General features: G+C 40.4%; 1 long non-coding RNA gene across 2 annotated transcripts; it reads right to left on the bottom strand.

Moving 5' to 3' along the window:
* Nucleotides 1-4,850: 4,850 nt before the first annotated feature.
* Nucleotides 4,851-17,995, bottom strand: LOC121866432. 2 transcript variants are annotated; one of them, XR_006088975.1, is made up of 8 exons: nt 17,750-17,995; nt 16,560-16,691; nt 11,431-11,549; nt 10,663-10,807; nt 10,016-10,132; nt 9,108-9,189; nt 8,542-8,597; nt 4,851-4,990 (listed from the first exon to the last, which is right to left on the bottom strand). It is a non-coding gene; the product is annotated as an uncharacterized LOC121866432 (long non-coding RNA). The 2 variants fall into 2 exon arrangements; XR_006088976.1 differs by lacking the exon at nt 4,851-4,990 and adding an exon at nt 7,039-7,620.
* Between the last annotated feature and the right edge of the window lie 15 nt (nt 17,996-18,010).

The raw sequence follows: 18,010 nt of genomic DNA on the forward strand, positions 1-18,010 counted from the left end.
GTTTGGAGGGAGGGAGGGGGTGCGTGGTGTGGAGGGATGGAGGGTATGTCGAGGAGGAGAGGTGGCAGGAAGGAGGGAGAGGTGGGGAAGTAGGAGGGAGGGGTGGTATGTGGAGGAGGGAAGGGTGCTATGGGAGGGATGGAGAGGTGGGTATGTCGAGGAGGGAGGGAGAGGTGGTAGGAAGGAGGGAGGGTGTGGTATGTGAAGGAGAGGAGAGTTGGTATGTGAGGAGAGAGAGGTGTGGGAGGGATGGAGAGGTGGTATGTCGAGGGAGGGAGGGAGAGGTGGTAGAAGGAGGGAGGGAGGGTGGTGGGAAGTAGGGAGGAGGGGTGGTATGTGGAGGGGAGGAGGGTGCTATGTGGAGGGATGGAGAGGTGGTATGTCGAGGGGAGGGAGGGAGGGAGGTGGCAGGAAGGAGGGAGGGAGAGGTGGTAGGGAAGTAGGAGGGAGGGGTGGTATGTGGAGGAGGGAGGGGGGCTATGGGAGGATGGAGAGGTGGTATGTCGAGGGAAGGAGGGAGAGGTGGTAGGAAGGAGGGAGGTGGAATGTGAAGGGAGGGAGAGAGAGGTGGTATGTGAGGGAGGGAGAGGTATGTGGAGGATAATCTGCTTTGGAAAATATGTTAATACCTCCCAAAGTCGATAATATACTTCCACGAAAAGTCGAAAATTCTACTTTCCCGTGTAGATAATCTACTTTTCAGGAAAGTAGATAACCAACCTTCGAGTGTAGATATTTCCATTTTCTATGATACAAATTTCCGGTTTCTATGATAATCTACTTTGGAAAACATGTTAATACTCCCCAAAAAGTCGATAATCTACTTCCACGAGGGAGGGAGGGGTGGTATGTGGAGGGAGGAAGTCGGGTATGTGGAGGGAGGAAGATGTGGTATGTGCAGGGAGGAAGACGTGGTATGTGGGAGGGAGGGAGGGTATGTGGAGGAGAAGGCGTGGAGGAGGGAGGGAGGGTGGTTGGGAGGAAGGAGATGTGGTTGTGGGGAGAAGACGTGGTACGTGCAGGGATGGAGGGGTGTGGTATGGGGGGGGGGGGAGATGTGGTGCGTGCAGGGAGGAAGGCGTGGTATGTGGAGGGAGGGAGGGGTGGTATGTGGAGGGAGGGAGATGTGGTATGCGCAGGGAGGAAGATGTGGTATGGAGGGAGGGAGGGGTGGTATGTGGAGGGAGGAAGGCGTGGTATGTGGAGGAGGAGGGGTGGGTGCAGGAGGGAGGGGTGGTATGTGGAGGGAGGAAGGCGTGGTATGTGGAGGGAGGAAGATGTGGTATGTGCAGGGAGGAAGACGTGGTACGTGCAGGGAGGGAGGGGTGGTATGTGGAGGGAGTGAAGGCGTGGTATGTGGAGGGAGGGGAGGGGTGGTATGTGGAGGGAAGGAGATGTAGTATGTGCAGGGAGGAAGACGTGGTAATGCAGGGATGGAGGGGTGGAGGGGGGGGAGATGTGGGAGGGAGGGAGATGAGGGAGATATGTGGAGGAGGGAGGTGGGTATGTGGGAGGGAGGGGTATGGAGGGGAGAGAGATGTAGGGAGAAGGCGTGGTATGGGAGGGAGGAGGGAGGGGTATGGGGAGGGAGGGAGATGTGGTATGTAGGAGGAAGACGCAGGCAGGAGGAAGGTGGTATGGAGGGAGGGAGGGGTGGTATGTGGGAGGGAGGGAGATGGGAAGGCAGGGAGGAAGATGGTGGGAGGGAGGGGAGGTGGTGGGAGGGAGGGAGATGGGTATGTGCAGGAGGAAGTGGGGTGGAGGGAGGGAGACGTATGTGCAGGGAGGAAGACGTGGTATGGAGGGAGGAGGAGGTGGCATGTGGAGGGAGGGACAGGTGGTGTGGAGAAGGGAGAGTGTGGAGGGAGGGAGGAGGGGTGGTAAGGAGGAGGGGTAAGCCTGGGGAGGGAGAAGGGTGCTAAGGGGAGGGATGGGGAGGTTGAGGGAGGGAGGGAGAGGTGGTAGGAAGGGAGGGAGGGGTGGTATGTGGAGGGAGGGGAGGGGTGGTATGTGGGGAGGGAGGGGAGGGGTGGTATGTGGAGGGAGGGAGGGGTGGTATGTGGAGGGAGGGAGAGGTGGTATGTGGAGGGAAGGAGGGAGAGAGGGAGAGGTGGTATGTGGAGGAAGAGAGGGAGAAGTGGTAGTTGGAGGGAGGGAGGGAGTGAAATTGGGCCATAAATTTTAAAATATTACGTACTTTAACGTATATTCATGTTCGAAGCTTCAAATGCTTCAATGAAGCTTCGTGACGTCACACTCAACCTTCATATATAAAGTCTTGACTAACTCATTTTTGCCACATTCTTCATCGATCATCACCACTCACTGGCTGCAGCTAACAAGCAGGTAAGCTCGAGCTGCCCCACACCGCTAGTCTCCATTATCTACGTGTTATGTTTTTCCCCAACTGTCTACAGTCAAAATGGCCAAGAGAAATGGCGTAATAAATGCTGATTTAAGTAAAAAACTTGCCAGCCGGTTGTTGCAGTTCACTTGCCTCCAAGGGTCGTATCCCCAAGATTCACTGGGCTGTAAGACCTATGGTATCTACTTTGCAGCTTAAACAAATACATTAATATAGTTTACTATTATATTAAGCATTTCTCTAACGTCTAACCAGTAATTTCGTAATGTTTTAGGCAAATATACCGCCAAATGAGCCATGACAAATGAGCCTTAACTATAAACCCGTGGCGAGTAATGAGCGTAAACCATACATCAGTATTTACGTAATATTTAACCAGTGAGTACAATGACCAGATTGCATTAGATTACTGAATTTATTTTTTTTTATTTGGTAATTTCCCTCTTGCTTCGAAGCCCAACCCACTTTTGGCGGAGCCGGTTGTCATAATTCAATAATTACGCATTTCCCCAAATGTTCATCACCACCGCTGTATTCAGCATTAAAACTGCGCCGCAATGACTCGGTTTAACAAAAAATATAACGATTTTTTGAGTTATTAAGATAAAATATTTTTTATTGGCTAGTTCTTTGCTTAATCTTTAACTACGATTTCTGGAAGTTGAAACCGAATTTATTAGGCAAAGGGCGAGGCGGGGTAGGGAGCCGGCGGAGGGCGAGACGTTTCAGAAGGTCGAGGATTAGCCAATCTACGTACAGGTATTACTGTGAGCTGGTGATTTGGTAAATTTGCATAAGCGCACCCATCTGTTAGAAAGTAAAAAATATATTTTTCTATTGGATTTGTGTGTTTTGACAGTTTGACCTTCATTTCCGTCGGAAATTGGCCGTTTTTTTCTATTTTTTTAGTGGGGCGTTTTCCGAGAAACTAATGGCTAAACGAATACAAAATAAAAAAAAAACACTAGAAAAACAAACCAAACCTAACCTAACTGACTCGCCATATGATGGGATCACTTATTTCTTACCTTATTGGCCGTCTCTTCTTTGTCTTTGGGATAATGCTATTATGTTGGTCTTGACGATATTTACATTCGTTCTTGCACTTAGAACACTTTGAGGTCGGGAGAACACCATGAGATTGAAAAAATGCTATAGTTTCTTGTTTTTTTCCCCCAAAACTCGCAATCAGCTCCATATAATTGCAGTGACACCTGTTGCAGACTTCCTTGGTCGGAAATGAATTTGAAATCGGAAATATGAGATCCAAAATAAAACTCAAATTTGATTGGACCAAAATTACTGCGAATTAAACCACAAATCATTTTAATTGGTTGCCAAAAAAAAACGCTTTTGATTGGCCGCGTGACGTGTACGGGAATGCATGCTCGTGATGATTTATGAAGGAGACACCAGTGTGGGAGGAGAGGTAGGCAATAATGGCGGAAGATAAATTGAAGAAAATAGAGAAAATTTTGGATACGTTATCTCCGTTATTAAACATTTGCGATGGTAATGTAATATATAAAAAAAAATCTTTATAACTAGACGTCTTATTCGAATATGATAATAGATAAGGGGTAGGAATGTGGGGTGCGAGAATGCAATAATACCGGTGAATTTTTTTTTTCAGATCAAGGAATGACGACAGATCCAACTACAGTGCAAAACCCTCTGTTATTGGTGTGGTGCAGTATGTGGTGATAAGTGAAGTGTGGTGTAGTATGGGGGACAACAGACCACGAGTGTGAGAAGTGAATCTTCTCACACTACACAACAGTATTCCTTGACGTCAATTTTAACATTTTGTCAGAAGGTGTGGGTGGGTGTAGCCTGCTCTGGAGTCATTTAATGTTTTGTGTGGGGCTGTGGGTGGGTGTAGCTTCCAGTGGTGTCGTTTAATGTTTTGTGAGGGGGATGTGGCTTGTTGTGGTGTCATAACGTTTTGAGAGTGTAGGTGGGTTTGGCTTGTTGTGGGGTCATTTAACGTTTTGTGAGGGTGTGGGGTGTTGTATACAGGTTGGGGGGGGACTGTGGTGGTGTATAGGATAGGGTTGTGTTCCCATATGAAGGAATTGTATGAGGGAGGGAAGGTCTAGAAAGAGAGCTGTAGTAAACCTTGTGTATAGTGCATGAAGCAGTGTAGAGATGTGTAGTACAGTGTAGGAATTCGTGGTATAATGTTGTCTAGCACTCAGGATGGATGGAAACTCTAATGTGGTTTTTTTGTATAATATAAGTTACATGATAGACAGTCTGGTGCTGGAGGTGCCGTGTGGTGAGGAGCTGCTCAGTAGAGACGTTCGGCGAGTAGCGTGTTGAAGGAGGTAGATGTGCAGGAGCTTCGTTAGAGAAGATGTTGCCTGTTGCTGGCCTCCTGGTTGAATGAATGCTGACAGCGTGGAGCTTGCTGGAGGAGGTGTTGCTTGTTCAAGAAGAGAGACCAGAATGAGAAAGCTCAGAGAAGGACAGCTGGTGGGTCGCCATGCTCGCTGGCGGGAGCGAGGACCGCCAGGCAGGCGTCGCAGGTGGGATGCAGCTACGCAGTTTGTAGGGGAGACGTCCACTACAACAGTATAGTGTAGCAGTACTGTATTGGTGTTGGTGAGAAGTAATTTGAGTCAACTGTGGAGATAATAATTTATGTAAACAGTTGGGGGCAGTTTAAGTACATGTAGTCTAGTGGTAGATGGAAGTTGCAAGTTTAATTTTCATTCTACATAAATTACAACTTTAAACATGTTGCAGGTGACCGCTGATGTACGTGAAGGCCAATGGAGAAGTAACAGAACCTTGAGCAAGATTTAACAAGCAGCATGTTACTTCAGCCTCATCAGTTAAGTTACTTGTGCAGTATATCTTAGCTATTATGGTCATCCCATAAACCACTCAGCACGGTGCTCCTACACTGGGCAGTGGAGGGTGCGTGTGTGGGGCTTGGCTGACAGAGTGCGTTGGAGGGCTGTGTCGGACTGAGTGGACTGACTGTAGACAGATTGATCTTGGAGTAAATTAATATTAGTTTTAGTGACAGTATAAATATACAGGACTACATGCCTCTTAGTTACTAGAGAAAATTAGTAGTAGTATACGTAGTAGTAAATATAGCAAGTAAAGCAAGTTGTTGTGGGTGGGTTTCAACTAACTTTACTAACCTAACTTAACCAGCCTAACTTAGATTATATGTAACTAACCTAGACTGAAGCAAATCAGTAAAAAGGTATCTATTATACAGTAAATATTTTAGATAAAAAAATGTTTTAAGAACGTCAATTTAAACTATTTTATTATCCACTTACGTTAACTGATCATGAATTGGGAAAGTTTATTTTGAATTTAAATAAAATTGAGACTTCTGTAAATTATTAATTGATAACTTGTGTACAGTTAGGGACAGCTTAAGTAATATACATGTGGCTTAATTGTACATGATAATTGTATGTTTAATGGCTATTCTACATTAATTACAACTTTAAACAAGTTGCAAGTGAGAGCTGATGTACTTGAAGGCCAATGAAGAAGTGACGGAACCTTGAGCAAGATTTAACGAGTAGCATGTTACTTCAGCCTCATCGGTTAAGTTACTTATACAGTATATCTTGGCTAGTATGGTCATCCCATAAAACACGCAACACTGTGCTCCTACACTTGGCAGTGGAGGGTGTGTGCGTGTGTTGGGGGGGGGGGGCACCTGGCTAACTGTGTGTGAAGGCTCTGGAGGACTGTGTGTGGACTGACTGTAGAAACTGATCTTGTAGTAAAATTAATATTAGTTGTAGTGACATTACGTATAAATACACAGGACTACATGCCTATTGGTTGGAGATAATTGGTAGTGTAGTTGTAGCCAGTAAAGTAAGTTATTGTGGGTGGGTTTCAACTAACATTACTAACCTAACTTAACCAGCTTAACTTTGATTAAATGCAACTAACCTAGACTGAACCAAATCAGTATTAAGTTATCTATTATACAGTAAATATATTAAATAAAAAACTTATTGAAGAAAAAAAATTCGATGTCTTTCACTAGCCACTCATGTTAACGGATCATGAATTCAGAAAGTTAATTTTGAAGTTTGATAAAATTGAGACTGTGTTAATTATTAAAAAGTGATAACTTGTGTACAGTTGGACAGTTTAAGTACATCTGGTCTTGTGGTAAATGTACCTGTATTGTATGTTTAATATTTATTCTACATAAATTACAACTTTAAACATGTTGCAGGTGACAGCTGATGTACTTGAAGGCCAATGGAGAGGGGACAGAACCTTAAGCAAGATTTAACAAGCAGCATGTTACTTCAGCCTCATCGGTTAAGTTACTTATACAGTATATCTTGGCTAGTATGGTCATCCCATAAACCACTTAACACTGTGCTCCTACACTGGGCAGTGGAGGCCTGTGTGTGTAATGGAGAGCTCTGGAGGCCTGTGTGTGTAATGGAGAGCTCTGGAGGCCTGTGTGTGTAATGGAGAGCTCTGGAGGCCTGTGTGTGTAATGGAGAGCTCTGGAGGCCTGTGTGTGTAATGGAGAGCTCTGGAGGCCTGTGTGTGTTGGAAGGCTCTGGAGGACTGTGTGTGTGTGTGTTGGAGGGCTCTGGAAGACTGTGGACTGACTGCAGAGTGAGATATTAGAGTAAAATTAATATTAGCTAAAAATAGATAGACTTGTAAATTATTAAAATTTGATAAATTGTGTACAGTTGGAGTCAAAGTACAGGAGGTCTAGTGGTAGAAGGATATTGTAGGTTTAACCTTCATTTTACAGAAATAACTCGAAAAATATTGCAGGTGACAGATGATTTACTTAAAGGCCAACATAGAGGAAGTGACGGAGCCAACCTTGAGCAAGATGTAACACATGTTAATTCAGCCTCCCCAGTTAAGTTACCTTAAGTTACCTGTGTCTTTGTATAGCTATCCTAAAACCCACAATGTAAGAATGAAAAAGAGTGACTTGCTTTGTGAGAAGGGTTGGGACGCTCGTACGTTGGGCAGTGGAGGGACGCTCGTACGTTGGGCAGTGGAGGGACGCTCGTACATTGGGCAGTGGAGGGACGCTCGTACGTTGGGCAGTGGAGGGTACTCGTGCACGGGCGGTAGTGGTGTGCTCATACAATGGTTAATAGTGAATTTTATAAATTTATCTGAGTAAAATGGCATGTACTGTGAAGGAATGTTGTGGATGATGCCTGTGAGAAGACTGCTGCTCACCGCGTAATTTGTTATAGGAGTGTGCTCAAGTGTATGGATATCTGTAAGTATACAAGGTAGAATGCAAGAAATTTTGGTAATGATACATTAATGTTAATTAAGAATGACCTAAATTCAAAATATTATTTCAGGTGGTTGGTGTACAAGATCGATGTACCAGGTGTGAAAGCAAGATGGCCAGATGACCACAGCGACTGTTCTCAACCATCCCACACCTTCAAGACTGCCAGCTTAAGCAAAAATTTATTTATACAAATAAGAATTGAGAAAATATTTAAAAGTACGTACAGTAAAGTAATATTTAAGAACGTATAAGTAAGCCTCGAGTCGAGCCACAGATTAAAAAAAAGTAGGTATATTGTGTAATGGCTGGCACTTGTATCGAGAAAGAGAATATTATGTTGGCTCTCATTATACAATATATGTTCATAATCAAATAAACCCTGAATAAATTCGACATCTTTTATACTCCGATTTTGGAAAAATAGAATAATAATGATCTTGTAAACTGAACTTGAAACCTAAAGGTGAGGTGTAGAGTACAGTATACTGTGATGCCAATACGATAGCCTATGTATACTTATCACTAATTGACATCCAAGTGCCAGCTTATGTAGAACTGTTGCAAACTAATGCCCATGCAGTGACCTATTGGGTATGCAAAATCAAAACTAAAAAGATGACTACAGGACTGTACCTACAGATGGCATTGTAATATCTCATTTCAGTGTAGTTATTACTAGGGGTACATCATCAAAAATGCATCTTTATGGTGGTGTTAAACCATGGCACCTCAGAAGGAGTTTGACAACCTTGGAGACAACAGGTGTCGATCTTCATTTTGAAATTCATTGGCCATGTCCGTAAAGATACGTTTTTGATTTTGTATACCGGTACATATTATTTTGAAAGTAATGTATACATAGTACATGAAAGTAAAGTACAGTAGGGATTTTACTTACGGAATGTTGACAATCTGGACACTGCACACCAAATGTTGAATGGAAGTCTGTTTTGCCTAAAATTTTGAAAAGAAATCCTTTTAAAATTATAATTCAAATTCTAAATTTACTATTATGTATAACACTGTAAATTAAATTAATTGTACAAAAAGCTAAAGACTTTGAAATCCAATGGTCATGTTTAAAGTTGTAACGTTTTGAAACGAAATAATTTTATATTTGACCTAAAGTACAGTGGGTGTTGGTGGTAGTGTGAGTATCTTGCAAAACTGTCCTGGGGCCCAAACTCCAGCCTGGGACAGATACGAGAAGGGTGCTGAAAGGTGTAAACCTAGCAAATATCATGCCCACTCCTTCCCACACCTGCCAAAAGGCTAGTAAATGGACTAGTGGTGAATACTATACAGACTTGGTCACTTGAATAAATTTAAATTTAGAAATACCCCTATACTGGTCAAAATTATTCACAAAGTACAAGACTTCCATTATTAGATCACACAATCTTGTGTATGACCAAAACCTGACATAAGATAGACAATCATTAAGGTATAGTATAATAAACTAACCTTAAGTGGAGTCCATTATAGACGTTGAATTGGGAAATACTTGAGATTGTGAAAGCGTGATGATACCTCCATCACAATGTATCTGCCGAGAAGAAATGTGCATAGTAGTGGCAATGTGCTTATCTCGAGATAAGAGAAAAATTTTATCGTGACATTACCAACCATTACAAGTTCTCTGATTTCCTCCTACACTAATACTAGATAATTAAAGTTTTAATTGATAACATAAGACTACCCGAATGTCTAGTAAACTTAATTACCTACACAGAGCAGGTTTAACACAGAACAATAAGGCAATTTGACAAGTTCTTTTGTAATCTTTCTGTATAAAACTTCTGGACTATTATTGTAAACCAACATATATGAGGTGTATAATAAATGAAAATGAACTATATACCTGTAGAACTCCTTTTATTTTTCAAGATTTCCTGTCTACAATACCTAATATACTGTGTACTGCATGGTTAGTCTTGCAATTTTAAACATGGTCTCAAAACATGAAGGTCCCATTAAGTGGGAGTGAGTGTATATGTAAATATCTACATTGCTGGTCTTGGTAAATATACAGTAAACACGGTCTTCTTGATAAAATACGAGTTACTGTACCTTGTATTATAAATTGGTCTAAAAACTTAGAGGTTTATGAAGTGGTGATCATGCAACACTGCAGTAGCCCTCCTCCTTTATCCGGGCTGGGGACCGGCATGTTCAGTTGAACAAGGCGGAGTTACTACTGTATATCTACTACTAACTATGGTGCTGTTACTGTTGCAAAAATATGTTTTACTTTTACCACCTCCAGGAAGCACCTTGCTGTGGGTCCACACAAACCTGGAATAAAATAAGTTTTATAGACAATGTTCATAAATTCATTATATATAGACTACATACTGTCACAAGTACTTTACCTGTTTGGTGGGGTTCTTGACCTGCCAGACGTTCGCCTCAGCTAGTCAACCATTCACCAGAGCCAGCCAGCAGTCCACCTGAGCCAAACAGCCATTCTCCTCAGACAGTCACACAATCTGAAAGATTTAAAAAGACCCTCAAGGTGTGTGGATGAGAGGAAGGACTTGTGGATGGGCTGGAGGGTGTGTGGATGGACAGGGGGAGTGTGGATAGACAGGAGGGTGTGTGGATGGGAGGTTGGGTGTGTGGATGGAAGGAAGGGCGTGTGGATGGGAGGACATCTTCCCTCCCACCTATACACCCACACTCCCACCCACCTAACCCTCCCTCCTACTCACCCAGTCAACCCACCCACCCCCAACCCTCCCAAGCTCCCACCCACCCAATTAAACTTAAATTACTTAAAATTAAACTCTTGGATTCTTATACAGTATTACATATACATAATTAAACTAATATAAGCTAAACACTTAATTTTTATGATCTAATATCCAGGAAGGGGAATACCATAAAATAACACCTCTATCAAAGCAGTTAGAATATATCCTTAAGTATGTACTGTACTGTACTCAATTTGCATTCATTACTTTTTCATTTCTTTTTGGCAAGAACAATTTGTTTTAGGAAGGTACTATACTATACTTACATTTTATATTCAAGGCCAGTACCACTGAAGACCCTACTGAAGCATGCAAGAAGGTTCTTGGTGGGTCTCCCAGCACCACATTCTCTTCAGGACGCTGAGCGGTGATTGTGACAGCAGTACAAGGGTCACTGCTGCTCTCTGTTGTCTGGTGAGTCACATGAAGTTGATAATGTGAAGAAAGTGGAAGTCAAAACATCACAGTTTTTGATAATTGATAAAGTCATCATCATTGGCCTTTTCCCCGATGATATCTGTGGTATCAAGCAGTTCTTGAAAACAGACAAAATATACCAACCCAACCAAAACTACTGAACCTAATTTACAACAATTTAGTCAAGTGTTGGTTTGTTAAATTTCCACAGATCTTTAAAGTGCAGAGCTAAGACCCCCAACGGTAAAAATATATATCACACAGCAGAACTACTCACCGTTAAGACCCTCAAGGTATAATATATATCACACAGCAGAACTACTCACCGTTGAGACCCTCAAGGTATAATATATATCACACAGCAAAACTAATCACTGTCAAGACCCTCCAAGGTAAAAATATATATCACAGCAAAACTACTCACCATCAAGACCCTCAAGGTATAATATATATCACACAGCAGAACTACTCACCGTCAAGACCCTCAAGGCCATCACATTTTATGATGGTACAGTATAAATGAATCTTCGAGATATAACATATATAACTACGGTGTTATTCAACACCAGAGGTTGTCCAGTAGCAGTTAGTAACACGGTTTAAATCTATTATAATACCTTTGCTATTTGCTTTTACCAGGGTATGCCATTTGTCCAATATCCAGCCCCACATAGTTCTCCCCATTATAATCATCAGGATGGTCTTGTCCACCATCTTGGATAATGAACCACTGCATCTGAAACACATTGGTATGATTAATGTTTGTTTACATCTGAAATATTAACTATCACAATACACTGAGTGAATAAACCACTGTAGGTGTGCATTATACATGCAGATAACTACTGAGGAGAAAAGAAAACATGGAAGTACTGGGAATTTCATGTTTTCTTGTTCGTTTGTGGTTATTAACTAAAATGCATGTTTTAGAATACTGTATACATATCACAGCATTAATATATGGCGGTAACTGTAGGATCTATAGTGTAGTTTCTATTTAATGTGATTATGAATGAATTTAACTCCATAACTATGTACACTCTCCCAAAAAGTATCGGCCCCCTGGGCCTGATGTACAGTATTTGGAAATGAACACAGTAACATGTACACTGCAGTCTTGGTTTGGTTGGTATTCCTAATTGTGAGTTGCACCCTTCGTTCATTCTTTTTGTACCTGATAATCACCGTGATATCTGCATAATATCTACATAATGTAATAAAAGGGGATGAATTGTGATACCATACGCAAAACCAATAACGTCAAGAGTAACCCTGTTGATTTATGCACCTTAGATACTATTTCAGCACCAGGGGAAGGGTTGCCAAATAGAAATAAAACGTTGCTATGTTTTCATGAACCAAGGTTACAATGAAATCACTTTGAATGAAATAAGAAACACTATGATCTGACATTATATTCATTTGTAAATACAGTAATTACAGGTGTATTATGATGCCTTATCCAATTATAATAAATTATGATTTACTATATTTTGATATTATTTCTACCTCAATTGATGAGGTAACAATTATGAATATAATGTATCATCACACGATTCATGCTAGCACCAGAACAGTATCTGATACACACTATGAGACAATGTCTGTCAGTGCAAGCTGTGTTTTCCAATGAGTCTCAGGTACTAGTGTTGGTCATGGATTTCCTGCAAAAAAACACCCACTATTTGACTGACGCTGATATATTTTCATTACATTAATATCATGATATTTTACTAAAGATGGAGCAAGGTGATTCACCATAATTACAACAAATGCCAGAAACAATAACAGGCAACCTCACAGATACTAGGAAGGCAAGCCTATCAACATAATACTGGAATCACAATTAGTGACCGGAAATATTCGTCCCTTGTGACACATTGTATCAATGAGAAAAGGGGCTGTTACTCTTTTGGTAGAGTGTACACATGACAAGATTAGGTGATTAGGTAGTCAATACATAAACCTTCATATCAACAAACATCACCTTATATTCAAGAATGGTAGAAAGAGTATGTAATGGAGTGAGGAAAACCTAAAACTTGAATAGGAATGGTTGTTTATAGTCTTCATTGGTAGTAATGTTGAGTGGTGGGGGTTGTGGGGGGTAAGGCCAGATGTAGGCATTTCAGTATGGGAGGGGAGGGGGCACAGAATAAACAGCACTCCCTAAAAAAAAAGGCAATGTACTGTACTAGAAAAAAAAAATCTGAAAACAGATCACCAGTGAGTAGGTATAAATTAAATTGTATTGGTTTATCAGATCAGTCTCACTGAAATATGATACAAAATTCAAATATAATTTGGGTACAAAAGTTATCACAGAAAAATGTAAAGCCAGGGTCAAAGGTTCGCTCCCTCCCAAAATGAAGCAGCATCGACCCTTAACGAGATACAACAGTTTGGATAAGTCAGTTCAGAGACTTATTCCCGTGACTCAGTTTCACCGCGGGGAGTGAACTTTGGTCCACAACTGTACTTAACACTTACAAATGTCATGCAAATTAAAAGAACTATTAGAATAAGGTGGACAGAGTAGCTGGAGCACAAACCAAAGTGATAAAGGAAGTAACAAACAAGATTTACACTCCATTAAAACTCCTATTCAGTTAATCATCTGATCGAGGTACAATGTTTAAGGACTGGAAATCAGCCAATGTCACCCCAGTATACAAGAAGGGTAGAAAAGTACAGGAGAAAACTACAGGCTGATCAGCCTAACATCACATACAGTACAGTATATGAAAATATAAGGATGAAATATTAAGAGATGTCGTGCCACCATCCAACACCTGGCAAAGCACAGTCTTATTAATGCATCACAATACAGTTTCATGGAGAAAATCCTGCCTAACAAATACAGGAACTCACTTTCCTTCAAAATGTAACAGGGTACGTGCACCAAGGTCTACCGGTGGATGGGTTGTATATGAATTTTTCTGAGACGTTTGACAAGTCCCACATGCACGACTAGCCTCTAAGATCCAGGCACAAAGCATCACAGGCAATATATTGAAATGAAAGTACAGTTGGCTCAAAGGGTGGTATTAAATGGGGTAAATTAAATTTAGAAAAAGGTTGTCCTTGGACCCACCCTATTTGTGACCTACATTAATGACATAGATGACCGTATATTACCATATTGTCAAGATTGTGTACAACACAAAGACATTTGGGAAGGCACCAAGTCAGATGATGTCACAACCATGCAAAAAAGATCTGCTGGAGCTGTGCAAATGGTTGTATGACTGGCATAGCTTTATATCATTATATTATGTAAGACTCTGCATGTAGGGTACAACATCCCTAATCACAACTATTCTGTTAATAACACTTTCATGGACACTGTTGCTAAGGAAAAGATCTAGGCATTGTGGCAAACCAATCACTGAAGGCGGCACAACAAGTGGGGGCAGCAATGAAAAAAGCTAACCAAGATTTAAGAATTATAAGTCGTACCTTCAAATTTAAAGCTAAGAAAAGGCTCCTTCAACCTTATAAGTATCACATAGGTCCCCATCTGAATTACTGTGTTTAGGCACAGAAACTCTACCTCCAGAAAGACTTAACAATCATATAAATGGTGCAACACAGAGCGACTAAGATGATTCCTGAACTACATCATCTCGATTATCCAAGTAGACTGAGTGCCTAAGGACTAACAACTCTTCAGACAAGACACAATATGGTAGATCTCATAGGGACATTCTAAATCATGAATGGAATGAAAAATGAAAACCTGAGCCATTTTTTGTGATGCTATGCACCACCAACATGAGGGGAAATTACTATAAGTTCACCAAGTTATCATGCAAGACAAATATAAGGAAATACTTCTTCACACAGAGGCTGGTAGACCTATGGAACAGTCTACTAGTTCAAGCTGTGGAATCGAGAGAACAGAACTGGGTTTGAAAACAGCCCTATACAAGAATAGGAAGAACGATGGAGGGATTCTACACAGGCCACTGGCCTTCTTCCCTTCTAATGGCCACCTGTAGTGGGTGGCCATTAGGTAAATAAGATAAAAATAAGTTAAGATGAAGATAAAAATATGTTATTGACTGCACCAAAACTTAAAAGGCAACTATGAACACCACAACTACAAATTTGGAAGTACAATGTACGTGGACAAAGATTCCAAAGAGAATGTGAATAAAATAAATAAAATTACAGCGAGCTATTAATAAAAAATAAAAATTATTTTCAGAGGCGACATACACAGCATTCAAATCGATTTGTTTTGTGAAGAGCCTTCAGTTGTTTTCTGAAAAACACATGTAAATCATGACCTGTAAAACTTTTTCAGTGACATGATACACCACAGCCAGGCCAGTTAACCCTCTCGTGGCCTTTCTACGCAGATTGCATTACTAAGCGCCCCTGTGCTGGCATGACCCCTCCTGCTCAGCAGTATCTCACACTGAGAGCACCCATCCTGTAAGCAGAAATGCAGAAACAGTGGACCGGTCCTATCAACCATTAAGTTCCTTCCACTAGCCTCATGGGCTGGCAGATGCATCTCTAAGGGTGCAATTTAGGTCTGGATCACTCTACCCAATGTTTAAAAAAAATGGAAAAACCATTCCTATTACCGACGCAACCTGTGTTGAAAGACTGCAAGGGGTTGAGATTTCTGACCATGAGTACCAGAGGGTTTACCTTTCCACCTTCATCCTGGTTCTCAGGCAGTTCTACATGTGCCTTAGTCCAGAGAGAGAGAGAGAGCATTCAGCTTCAGAAGAACCTACTGGAGACACACAACCAATACACAGTAGCTCATACAGATTTAGAAATACTTTACATCTGTCACAATATATGAGAGTTTCAATAAAATTAGATGGTGACATTTCTTTCTTGGTATTCAGAGTTTTCCAGCATCTTAACTTAATAGGGAGAGAGATGAGGAAAAATAAATTTTCCAAAATAGCAACTTTTTTACAAACAATGCCAAGGTTATTTCTACCTGATTTATTTATTTTTATCATTTTACCACTTATTAGATTACAAGCCATTTGGAATGATTTGGAAGAGGGCAGCACATGTCTTTGAATTTGTATTAAAGTGGGTTTCCATCTCATTTAAAAGGTGAACAAGGAATGGAATGGCTAGATTTTTACTGTAGTTGCAATTTACTTGATCCCTACTGTTCTTAGGCATGACTTTGATATCATTTCACCAACACTCTCAACAAGCTGGGAGGCCTTGGTCAACCACATACAAAAGTAATCTTTCATATCACTATGAATTTCCTCGATTTGTTCAATGGCCATGTTTATCATTTAGTGCACCTCAAATTAATCTAAATTGCTAGGCTGAAGTTTGGCAGAAACGTGTCAAGACATGGCCTCGATAAACAGTATCAAATGAATGCATGTCTGAATTGTACATGCTCAGCGTGCATCGCCAGATATTATTAGATAAAAAGAAAGCCTTCATTGAAGATGTGATTGATTATTTTGGAGCTGATAAGCATAGCCTGAAGCATTTATTTAACCATTGAAATTATGCTGCTAATGTTCTGAGCAAGTCCCTATTGTGACAGTCATTCCTAGATTTTCATGATTAATGATATAAAATTAATTATTTTCTTTAGTTTTTAATGCTTAAGGTCAACCCTATGATAATTTCAGTGATTATTAATTTGGTGATAACACTGATGAGATATATTGCTGATTATACATTACTGGGAAGTAACTGTAATACTTTATCATACTTTTATATGGATGTATACAAGTGTAAGTACCTGTTTTGATTAAACTGATATGTCAGGTCTTGTCTTGCTTTCTTGCATCCCCCTGGAAAAATCCTGCGGCCACCCGTGGCAGCACCTGTCCTCTCTTGTGTTGGTGAAGGAAGACTACGGAAGCTTGATATCCTACAAAACGAAGCAATGAGAATAATTTTAGGAAGTCAAAAGAATACAATAATTGAGATAATAAAAATGGAGCTAGGGTTACAGAACATTTCACACAGGGTCAATGATATTCCTCCTCGCCATTACTGATGTATATCAACCTAAATATTTAGGTAAGTTCTTTAACACATATATTAACATGATAATGCATAGAACCTAACCTAACAAACACATAGGTTGGGTATGATAGGTCAGGTTCGATTAGGTTCCATACATTGTCGTTTCCATTTTTGTTTAATATCATATTAGTATGTAGAAAAAATTTCAACCAATTTGGACAATTCCTTCTGGTGGTCACCCTTTTCTACACCTTTACCAAAAAATAATCCTATTGATAATGGTAAAAAATCTGGGTAATTATATAGGACTAACCCGCGAGTGAAATTGATTGAAAACAATTATAAAATCGCCGGATTTTCATTGTTATATTTTAGTGGACACTTGTAGTTTGTGGAAATTTGTTAAAAAATGGATATTTTTAAAATAAACGCTTCTTAACATAAGTGGGTATGAAGAACAGACCTGGCCAACGAAACAAAACAAACCTACCTAACCTTACCTTAACTTCCCTGGTATATTAAACAGAAAGAACTTACTATGATATGGTGAAATTTGAGGCATTTTCTGGACGTGAGACGATACGGCCGCATCGGCACTATGCAGCCCTAGAGGGTTAGTCCTATTTATTAAACAAATTCTGAAATCCCCATTGGGATAAAAACGAATATTAACCCTATTTTCTTAAATTCACCAAATCGTCAACGGCAACGAATTATTTCTGACTACAAACACCAATATAAACTACACTAATACCAAGGCAGCATAATATATAAAATGGTGCAGTTTATCTTTACAATTACCTTTTCATAAAACATCTTCACCTAAATTTTCATATGATGACGGAATTAAACTCTCAGTAACTATTGTAGTGTTGACAAACTACCTTGACGGTGGTTAACCAACTCTGAACATCACATGTAACTTAATTATAAAAATAAAAATACCAACAATTTACTCACCACAGAGGACAGTAGCGACATAAGCTTGTGTATAAATTACTTAGTATAAAAATACCAAAAAATTTAATCACCACATAACAGTCAGTCTGTCACACCCTTCCCCTCACAGCTCACTCGGGCAAATGTTCGACCAGACAAGTCACATTGGGGTGTTCAAGTCTTTAATATTAACCTAAAAGAATAGCATAATATATACTGTATATACCTATGCTATTCTTTTATGTTAGTTCAGGTTGTGTTATTTTTGTAAATTATAGGTAT

Source organism: Homarus americanus, unplaced genomic scaffold (genome assembly GCF_018991925.1).
Source record: "Homarus americanus isolate GMGI-L3 unplaced genomic scaffold, GMGI_Hamer_2.0 scaffold16430, whole genome shotgun sequence".
Lineage (NCBI taxonomy): Eukaryota > Metazoa > Arthropoda > Malacostraca > Decapoda > Nephropidae > Homarus > Homarus americanus.